This window comes from Lampris incognitus, chromosome 1 (genome assembly GCF_029633865.1).
Source record: "Lampris incognitus isolate fLamInc1 chromosome 1, fLamInc1.hap2, whole genome shotgun sequence".
Lineage (NCBI taxonomy): Eukaryota > Metazoa > Chordata > Actinopteri > Lampriformes > Lampridae > Lampris > Lampris incognitus.
Genome location: NC_079211.1, coordinates 50,143,358 through 50,153,206, shown reverse-complemented (window position 1 = coordinate 50,153,206; position 9,849 = coordinate 50,143,358). Strand labels below are relative to the sequence as shown.

Genomic DNA, 9,849 nt, shown 5'->3' with positions numbered 1-9,849 from the left:
CCCAAAGCAAAAGGAGTGCATTTCAAGACAGTTAATGACATCTACCCATGTCATGATTTCCTGCATCATAGATTCAGTTTTGATTGGAACAGTTGTGGTTTCTGTGGATCAGACGCTGAACCGGCAGAACAGCTGTTCTTTGACTGCGAGGTCACGAGCACCTTTTGGGAAGCATGCCACACTTGGATAGCGAATAATCATCTAATTATGCCGCAGTTAAGATATGAAAATATAAAACTTGGTCTTTTAATAGGGGGCAGAAAAGCTGAATTCATGTAGAATAACCTAATTATCTTAGCAAAGTTCTTTCGACACAAATGTCACTTCTTGAAAACAACCCCCCCGTTTAATGGATTTGTTAATGAGATGGAAATATATGAGAGATGTGCAAAACTGATAAAATCAAGAAAAGCCCAGTGTCTTTCTGAGAATCTTGGCACTTTAATTCCTGATTGACGACTTTGTTTTTTATTTTATTTTTGTGTTGGCTGATTTATTATTTTTGTTCATAACTTCCTTTGTATGATTGTTGTATTTGCTCATTGTTTGTATTCGCAACTGTCATTTTGAAAGCTGTGAAATGCCTTTTTGATTATTGAATAAAAAAAAAAGACACACAACTCCAAGGCTGAAGAGCAGTTCAAATTATAGGTGAACAAGATCTCCTGGAACGATGACAAGACACGTTCTTCCTTACCAATGCAACAGAGGCATCAATATTCTCATCCAAAGGAGTTGAATCAAGTGTAACAGGACTTGGTATTTATCCGTGAAGACGTTTCGCCTCTCATCCAAGAGGCTTCCTCAGTTCGTGCCTTTCTGACTCGACCAAGCTGGTCTGACTGGCTGGTGATGAGACTCAGAATCTATCCTTTAGGAGTCGTTGTCAGAGCTATAGATGTCCATGGCTCTTTGTGTCCCGATGTTTACCAACGCCCATCGCTAACAGAACCATAGATATGAGTGGCTCTTTTGTGTACCGATGTTTTGCCACGCGAAACGTCTTCACGGATATATACCAAGTCCAGTTGCACTTGATTCATCTCCTTTGGATAACCATGACCTGGATGAATGAGAACATTCACACACATCAATCTTCTCAGTTACCCAGAGCTGAAGCCCATTCAGCCCATCAGCGCCCATCCATCCAACTGTATCGGCATCAAGTTCGATCCCACTGGCTCGTACCTCACTCCAGGAAGTGCCTACGCCCTGGTCAGCCTCTGGAACATAGAGGAGCTAGTGTGTGTCTGCTGTTTCTCCAGGTTTGACTGGCCTGTGAGGACACCGAGTTTCAGCCATGATGGCAAGATGTTGGCCTCAGCTTCAGAGGATCACTTCATAGACATCGCTGAAGTTGAAACAGGGGAGAAGTTGTGGGAGGTGCAATGTGATTCTCCAACCTTCACCGTGGCCTGGCACCCCAACAGGCCCCTGCTGGCGTACGCCTGCGATGACAAGGAGGGCAAATATGACAACACCCGAGGGGCGGGAGCTGCCAAGCTCTTAGGAATCCCAAATGATTCCTGAGCTTTAGTGTCATGGCAAACATGGCCATGTCGTCTCCATAAATCCCATACCCCAGTGTCATTCACTACCATCAAGCAAAAGCGAGGAAGTTTGACAAAGGAAGATAAAAAACAAAAGCGCATATGTACATTAGAACGTCATCACTTTCACTTTGAGCTGAATCTCAAATAAAACACCTGAGTTGGTTTAAAGGATATAATTTTTTTTGTTCAGTTGGAAAGTAAGACAAGGCCTTGTTAATGTTGTTTGTTTTTTAGGGAGTTGTTCCTCATCTGAGGCGAGGGTCTAATGACAGGATGCTGTGTTGCTGTGAAGCCCCCTGAGGTAAATCTGTAATTTGTGATATTGGGCTATACAGATAAAATTGACTTGACTTGAGCAATGCAGATGTGCCCATAATGAGAATGACCTTGTTTCAGGACCTGGTTTGTAGTTCAGGAAGACCTGATTTGCAGTTTTCGACCACCAGATGGCAGTGTGTCCCAATTCACTTTTCTTGCTTTCCTCTGGGGGTGGCTGTTTTTATAGTTAAAATTAAAACGCTTTTGTAATATATTGTTGTGTAAAATAGGTGTTTTGATATTAAAAGTAATCTCTTGATAAAAAACAAAAAAACAAACAGGGAGGCTGGAGCGCTGAGAGGCCTCCTGCCCGCCCGGCCCCGCCCGCTCCGCGGCGCTCCGCCTGCTTTGGCACCAGTTGTGGCCTCCTCGCTGCTGAACTGGGAGTCGGGTAAAAGCTGGTTGGCTCGTTGTGGTGGAGCTGCTCGCGCCGTTATCAAAGATATTCTTATCTTTCCAAAAGCAGGAAACACCCCCCCCCCCGATCCTGTTCACCGAGGGGGTTCCCATGTGTGTGTGTGTGTGTGTGAAACGGACACAGAGAGAGAGAGAGAGAGAGAGAGAGAGAGAGAGAGAGATGGCTCAGCCCCTCGGAGAGGTCTCGTTTCTGCATTGGAAATAACCAAAATGTGTCACAGACAGAAGTCTTACTCTTACTGCAAATTAAGAACAGAGTTGTGAGATAAAATGTGCAAGATAACGTTAATTAGCCTCAATAAACTGGAAATAATTTGTCCCCGGTGCCGTTTAATAGCGGGTTTCGGTACCCATCCCTTTCTACAATGTTCTTCATCAACAGGCCTCGTCTCTGTTCCGTCTTTTCTTGATGACAAATCTCCTGAACCGGTTTCAGTCAAATATGCCATTAAACAAACGGCTTCTGTTAACGTGGTCACATAGACACTGCTGTGTTAACAGTTGTTCATTCTGACAATGTGTTGAACAGAAACATCAGATATTAAGAGTCGTCTCAAACAGCAGAGTGAGTGTGGAAAAGTCCTGTCACACTTACATTATTCTGATTGTCCGCTAGATGAAGCAGGAAGACGTCAACAGCAACAGAGATCCACTAAAACCAAGTCATGGAAGAATATCCCACTATGAGAATGTTGTGTTGCTGTGGATTACAACTCACTTTTACTGCCCCTGCTGCTACACATTTCTACCCCGAGGTCACAAAGTGAAAGTAAAAAACTAATGAAGACGGAGAGGGAGGGGAGAGAAAGAGAGAGAGAGAGAGAGAGAGAGAGAGAGAGAGAGAGAGAGAGAGAGAGAGAGAGAGAGAGAGAGAGAGAGAGAGAGAGAGAGAGAGAGAGAGAGAGAGAAAGAGCCACACACACACACGGGGAGAGAGAGAATGAATTGCGGTCAGATGACGTCACATATCTGATGGTGTCATCAGACAGATGTAGGGAGCAGTCGGTGGAGAAGTAACACAGCGTTTTCCTGCGAGCCCATACAAGTCTGATATGCCACAGTGCGTCAGCACACACAGCACCACACTTACCAGAACCGCGAAGAGGGAAGACCGTGAGGAAGCAAGCAGGGTGGGGCATCAGATCATATAACATATAACCCCCCACCACCCACACTACCCGCCCCCCCCTCACCATCCCCCCACCTCCCCTCTACCCCCCCCCACACACACACACAAGTCAAGTCAATTGTATTTGTAAAGCACAATATCGCAAATTACAAATTAGCCTCAGTGGGCTTAACAGCAACACACCATCGTGTCCTGAGACCCTCTCATCGGATAAGGAACACCTCCCTAAAAACCCTTTAACAGGGGGAAGAAACAGGAAAAAACCTCAGGGAGAGCACCAGAGGAGGAGCTCTCTCCCAAGACGCACAACGTGCAATGGATGTTGTGTTTACACAATTTACACAATACAACACTGAACCAGGATAAACACAATTACAATACTACTACTACAACTACTACAACTACTACTTTGCACTTGATTCAACAACTTGAGAGAATGAGAACATTCACAGATACTACTAATTTCTAGAGATGCACTGAAATGAAAATTCTTGGCCGAAACCGAAAACCAAAAATGAGAAACCAAGGCCGAAAACTGAAAACCGAAAGAAATGATTTTCCTGCAGAGGAACTCAAGCAGGAGTCGTGACAACTTTCTCTTTCGGCTACACAACATGCACCATTTATTCCTTCCACCATTACAACAACAACAAAAAAAACCCGCACAGCGGAAGTGCACCACTGTAAACTCGAACCGAGAAAACATCAGCTGTAAACTAACGTTTCTACTAGCTCAATAAGGGGAATTATATATCCCCACAACCACTACACACATCCCCCGAGATTTCGCCTTAATACGAAAAGTCAGTGTGGCGAGGGGGGCGGATCTCTCTGCCCCAACGGCTCCGCTGAACAGGAGCTGGGGGCTGGTTAACCGCAGGCGAAGCAGCAGAGTCCTCACAGCTGGACCGGGGAAAAGGAGGGGCTGGGGAAGCAGGGGGCGGGTCACCAGGGGAGGGGGGCAGGGCCGGGGGGCGCCCCCGCCGTGGGGGCAGGGCAAGACCAACAGGGCGGTCTAAGTCCAGGTGAGCAGGCTTGAGGCGGTCCACAGAAACCCGCTCCAGCCGGCTGCCAACCTCCACCACAAAGTGCTTATCTCCAGTGTCCCGTACCCGAAATGGGCCGTCGTAGGGTGGCTGCAGGGGACCGCGGTGTGCGTCATGATGGATGAAAACATACTCCGCCGACCGCAGCTCCGTGGGGACATAGGACTGAGAGCCGCCATGCTGAGAAGTGGGGACCGGCGCAAAAGCCCTGGCTTCCTCCTGCAGCGCAGTCCGTTGGCAGCTGGTGGACCAGGGAGCTGTGGCGGTGGGAGGGAAATCCCCCGGGACCCGAAGTGGCTGTCCGTAGACCAGTTCGGCGGATGAGAACTGGAGGTCCTCCTTGGGGGCCGTCCTGAGCCCAAGCATGACCCAAGGCAGTTTGTCGGCCCAGCAGTCGTCCTTGAGGGTAGCCCGCAATGCGGCCTTCATCGAGCGATGGAACCTCTCGACCAATCCATTCGCTCGAGGGTGATACGCTGTGGTGCGATGGAGCCTCACAACTAAATCCGCAGCGATCTCCTCCCAGAGCGCTGACGTGAATTGCGGCCCTCTGTCCGAGGAGAGGTCAGATGGGGTGCCAAAGCGGGCGATCCAGGTTCCGATGAACGCTCGGGCAACCTCAGGCGCTGTCGTGGACGAAAGCGGGACGGCCTCTGGCCATCGCGTGGTCTTGTCGACCATGGTGAGCAGGTATGTGAAACCACGGGAGGGGGGTAGGGGGCCTACCAGGTCCACATTCACGTGGTCGAACCTCCTCTCAGGTACCGTGAAAGGTATCAGGGGCGCTTTGATGTGCCGGAGCACTTTGGAGCATTGGCACTCCACACAGGTGTCAGCCCAGTCCCTCACATCCTTTTTGAGTCCATGCCAGACAAACTTTGCCGCCACCAACCTCTGTGAAGGCTTTCTGCCAGGGTGAGACAGCCCATGGACTGTATCGAAGATCCGCCGCCTCCAAGCAGTCGGAACGACGGGTCGGGGCTGACCCGTAGAGACGTCGCACAGGAGTGTGGCGCCAGCGTCGTTGAAAGCCACATCCTCCAACTGCAGCCCTGTGACGGCGGTCCTGCATGCCTGCACTCCTGGGTCGGCGGCCTGGTCAGCCGCCATCTGGCTGTAGTCGAGTCCCAAATGGGTGGCACCAGCGATGGCCCGGGAGAGACAGTCGGCGACCGGATTGGACTTCCCAGTGACATGCCTCACGTCGGTGGTAAACTCTTGAGATCTAGGCCAACTGTCGCTGCTGGCGGGCTGACCACGGCTCTGCCACCTTGGCCATCGCGAACACCAGCGGTTTGTGGTCGAGGAAAGCCGTGAACTGATGGCCCTCCAGTAGGAAACGAAAGTGCCTAACCGCGAGGAAAAGGCCAAGCAGCTCACGATAAAAGGTGCTGTATTTGTGCTCTCTCGGGTTCAACTGCCGGCTGAAGAAGGCAAGTGGCTGCCACGCACCGCTCACCCACTGCTCGTAAACCGCGCCGACAGTGTAGTCCGAAGCATCCATCGTGATGGCGATGGGCGCTCCAGACACAGGGTGTGCCAGCATCGCCACGTCAGCCAGGGCGGCCTTCACATTCTTAGAAGCCTTGTCCCTCTCTGCAGACCAGTCCACAGTGTGTTTGGGGGCTGTGCCCTTCAGAGCCTCATATAGGGGGCGGAGGAGCTCGGCAGCCCGGGGGATGAACCGGTGGTAGGAGGACACCATGCCAATGAACTCCCGGAGGGACTGGGCCGTGTGTGGGCGTGGAAAGTCTGCGACGGCCTCCACCTTAGCTGGAAGGGGGGCCGCCCCGTCCTTGGTGACCCGGTGGCCCAGGAAGTCGATGGTGCTCAGACCAAACTGGCATTTGGCCAGGTTAACTATCAACCCGTGCAGGCTGAGTCTCTCGAAAAGGGCTCTGAGGTGGGACAAGTGCTCGGACACGGAGGTGCTAGTGACCAGGATGTCATCCAGGTACACAAAGAGGAAGGGCAGGTCCCGCAACACTGAGTCCATGAGGCGTTGGAAGGACTGCGCGGCGTTCTTAAGCCCAAACGGCATGCGCAGGAGCTCGAACAGTCCGAACAGAGTTGTCACAGCCGTTTTGGGGACATCAGCGGGATGGACGGGCACCTGGTGGTATCCACGGATGAGGTCCACCTTGGAAAAGATCACTTTCCCAGCCAGGTGGACTGAGAAATCTTGAATGTGAGGGACCGGGTAGCGGTCCGGGATTGTTGCGTCATTGAGCCGACGGTAGTCAACACATGGACGCCACCCACCGCCAGGCTTAGGCACTATGTGGAGGGGTGAAGGCCACGGGCTGCTGGAGCGACGGATGATGCCAAGGCGCTCCATGTTCTCAAACTCCGCCTTGGCGACAGAGAGCTTGGTCGGGTCGAGGCGCCGAGTTCAGGCGTGCACCGGCGGGCCAGTGGTGACGATGTGGTGCTCAACCCCATGTTTGGTCGTAGATGACGAGAATGTGGGCTGAGTGAGGTCAGGGAACTCAGAGAGAAGATAGAGAAACACGTCCTCGTTGGAGAGCATGCTGGAAAGCCTGACGGAGCCTGTATCACTGAGTGCACACGCATGTGTAGCGAAGGTGACGGCGTCAATCAGGCGTCGATTCCTGACGTCCACCAGCAGCCCATGAGCACAAAGGAAATCTGCACCGAGGAGGGGAAATGCCACATCGGCGGTGACAAAATCCCAGCTGAACCGCTGTCCGTTAAAACACATGTCAATGTGCCTCGTGCCGTACGTACGGATAGAGCTGCCGTTAGCATCTTCCATGGGAGGGCCGTGAGCGCCCGACAGGGCGTCCACCCTCGATGCAGGTACGACACTCCTCTGCGCCCCAGTGTCGCATAGGAAACGCTGCCCTGAGATGGAGTCTTGCAGGAAAAGTAGCCTGTTGTCCTCCACGCCGACGCCCATGGCCACTAGTGAGCGCCGGCCTTGGCGTTTCCCGACGAGCTGAAATTGCACGGGGAGTTGCACTTTTTTTGCCCTGGCCCCGAACGTTGCATGGTAAAAGCACAGGCTGGGCTCCTGTCGCCGACCGGGGGTTGCCGTGGTGACCACCATAGAGTCACCAGGTGGTGGCATGTGGGGGTGGGCAGGGGTGAGCGCGGACGCGCAGTGCTGCTTTTGGCTGGCCAGGAAGAACTTGTCAGCTTCTTCAGCTAGCTTGCGGCAAGCAGTAATGCTGGTGTTAGCCAAAGCGGCCCGCACCTGAGTAGGTGTGTGCGCCGTGGTATTTAGTAGCCTCATCTGTTATTTTGCGGATAGCAAACTGCGCTTCCGCCTGGGCGAACCATGTCGTTGCCGATGACTCCCAGAACTCTGGCAATTTGAGAGAAACCGCGTTGATTTCGTCAACCATGTTCGTTCGAAAGATTGTCTCTGATAACTACAAGAGACAAACGTCGGGGTCACCAGTGTAGAGGGGCTCAAGCAGGAGTCGTGACAACTTTCTCTTCCGGCTAGACAACGTGTACCATTTATTCCTTCCACCATTACAACAACAACAAACGCCCGCGCAGCGGAAGTGTATCACTGCAAACCCGAACTGAGAAAACAGCAGCTGTAAACCAATGTTCCCACTAACTCAATAAGGGGAATTATGTATCCCCATAACCACTATAATATCATCCAGATATATGTAGATTAGTCCTACGTCAGTTTGTCAAATCACTGTTTTGAAAGGGAATCGCTGGTTGTTAGTAAGTGACGTGTTACTTGTAGTGACACATTATGGTCCAAATTAAATTACGGTCCAAATAAAACAGATTAAAGATATAACAATTTGTACACATGAATCTCTTTATTGTGAACGTGTGTAGGCCTAAATAACAATCATAGGTCTTCACTGAAGCAAGTGGGTCCAGGAAAAGTATAACCTAATCTAACTGATAGAGCTTCCTTGAGACCAACTAGTCAACTACTCACTAGGACAACCTCCCAACTAGTCGACTTGGAAAAAACTGACTTTACCATCTTCATTTTGTGTGCCTGTTAAAGGAGCCCTTCAAATAATCCATTATCCATTATCCGTCCATTATTCAAACCGCTTATCCTGCTCTCAGGGTCACGGTGATACTGGAGCTTATCCCATTTACAATACTTTCTTTAACCTGTGCCCTTAAAACAGCTGCCTGGTAGCTGAACCATCACGTTGGGAACACTGCAATCTCGCGTTCAACTTGTGACAGTGCAACAAAATAAACATTTTCCTATTGACATTCTTATGTTTTACTGTCTCTAGGTGGAGTTGATATTGAAGGAGTACCTGAGTTTAGATACTTGGGTATAATAATGGAGGACAAACTGACATGGGAGTCTCATAGCATATGTAAAAACAAAGGTGTCTAAGAATATTTCTGTTTTGAACAAGGCAAAGTACGTGTTAGATTACAAGGTAATGCAAATTCTGTACTGTTCACTTATTTAGTTCAGAGGACGAGGACCATAGAAGGAAATTTAATTTCAAACATCAGTATGCACGCACTACTTCAAAGCAGATGTGTATTTCGGTATGTGGTGAAAAACTGTGTAATTCTTTAGAGAAAGAGCTAAAGGGTTGTATAAATACCTTTCAGTTTAAGAAAATGTATAAGAAAAGAATAATTACACAATATGGAGTTGTCAGGTGATGGGTTTTCAGTTGATGGTGAATTATTGTGTGTGGCTTTTGGATTCTTTTTCATTTGTCATGTTGCTCTAAGTATTAGTTGTTGAGTAACTGACTGACAGGTTAAAGGAAGTATTGTAAATGGGATAGGCTCCAGTATCACCGAGACCCTGAGAGCAGGATAAGCGGATTGGATAATGGAGGGATGGATGGATGGATATAAATGCTCATAGGTATCAGGAAAACACAGTTCTTACCATAAAGAATACAACTTAATATTGGAACAAATACAAATGTCATTTTAAAATATTTCGGAACACTTTGCCTTCACCAATTCACCACATCAGCACAATAAATATTTTCAATAATCAGCATGCTGTGATAAATGGGAACACACACCCAAAGAGAACATCTCAGTTGGACGTTGTTACTGGACACGTGAAAAGAACAGTATTATCCCTCCAATGCAAGAGAGTAATTTGATCATAGACCTCACCTCTGTTCAGTAGAGTGGTGTCCATCTTTGAATGTAATAGGTATTCCAGTAGACTGGTCACTCTTAACGGACACACAGCTGGGTACAGGGGAGTCTGGTCTCTCCTGCTGGACTGGGATACAACACAACACAAACAGACCTTTGACTCTGACTGATGATGTCACGATGACATCACTGCTGAGCTCTGAGATGGAGACCAGTCATGGACAGATAGAGATCCTCATCTTACCTCTTAGCTTTGGTCTGGCTGTCCTATTCCCCAGACAGAGTGGTT

At 49.6% G+C, this 9,849-nt stretch overlaps 1 protein-coding gene across 1 annotated transcript in view; it reads left to right on the top strand.

Annotated features, from left to right (window-relative positions):
- LOC130110628 (NACHT, LRR and PYD domains-containing protein 12-like) overlaps positions 1-9,849 on the top strand; it is a 571,318-nt gene that overhangs the window by 306,216 nt on the left and 255,253 nt on the right.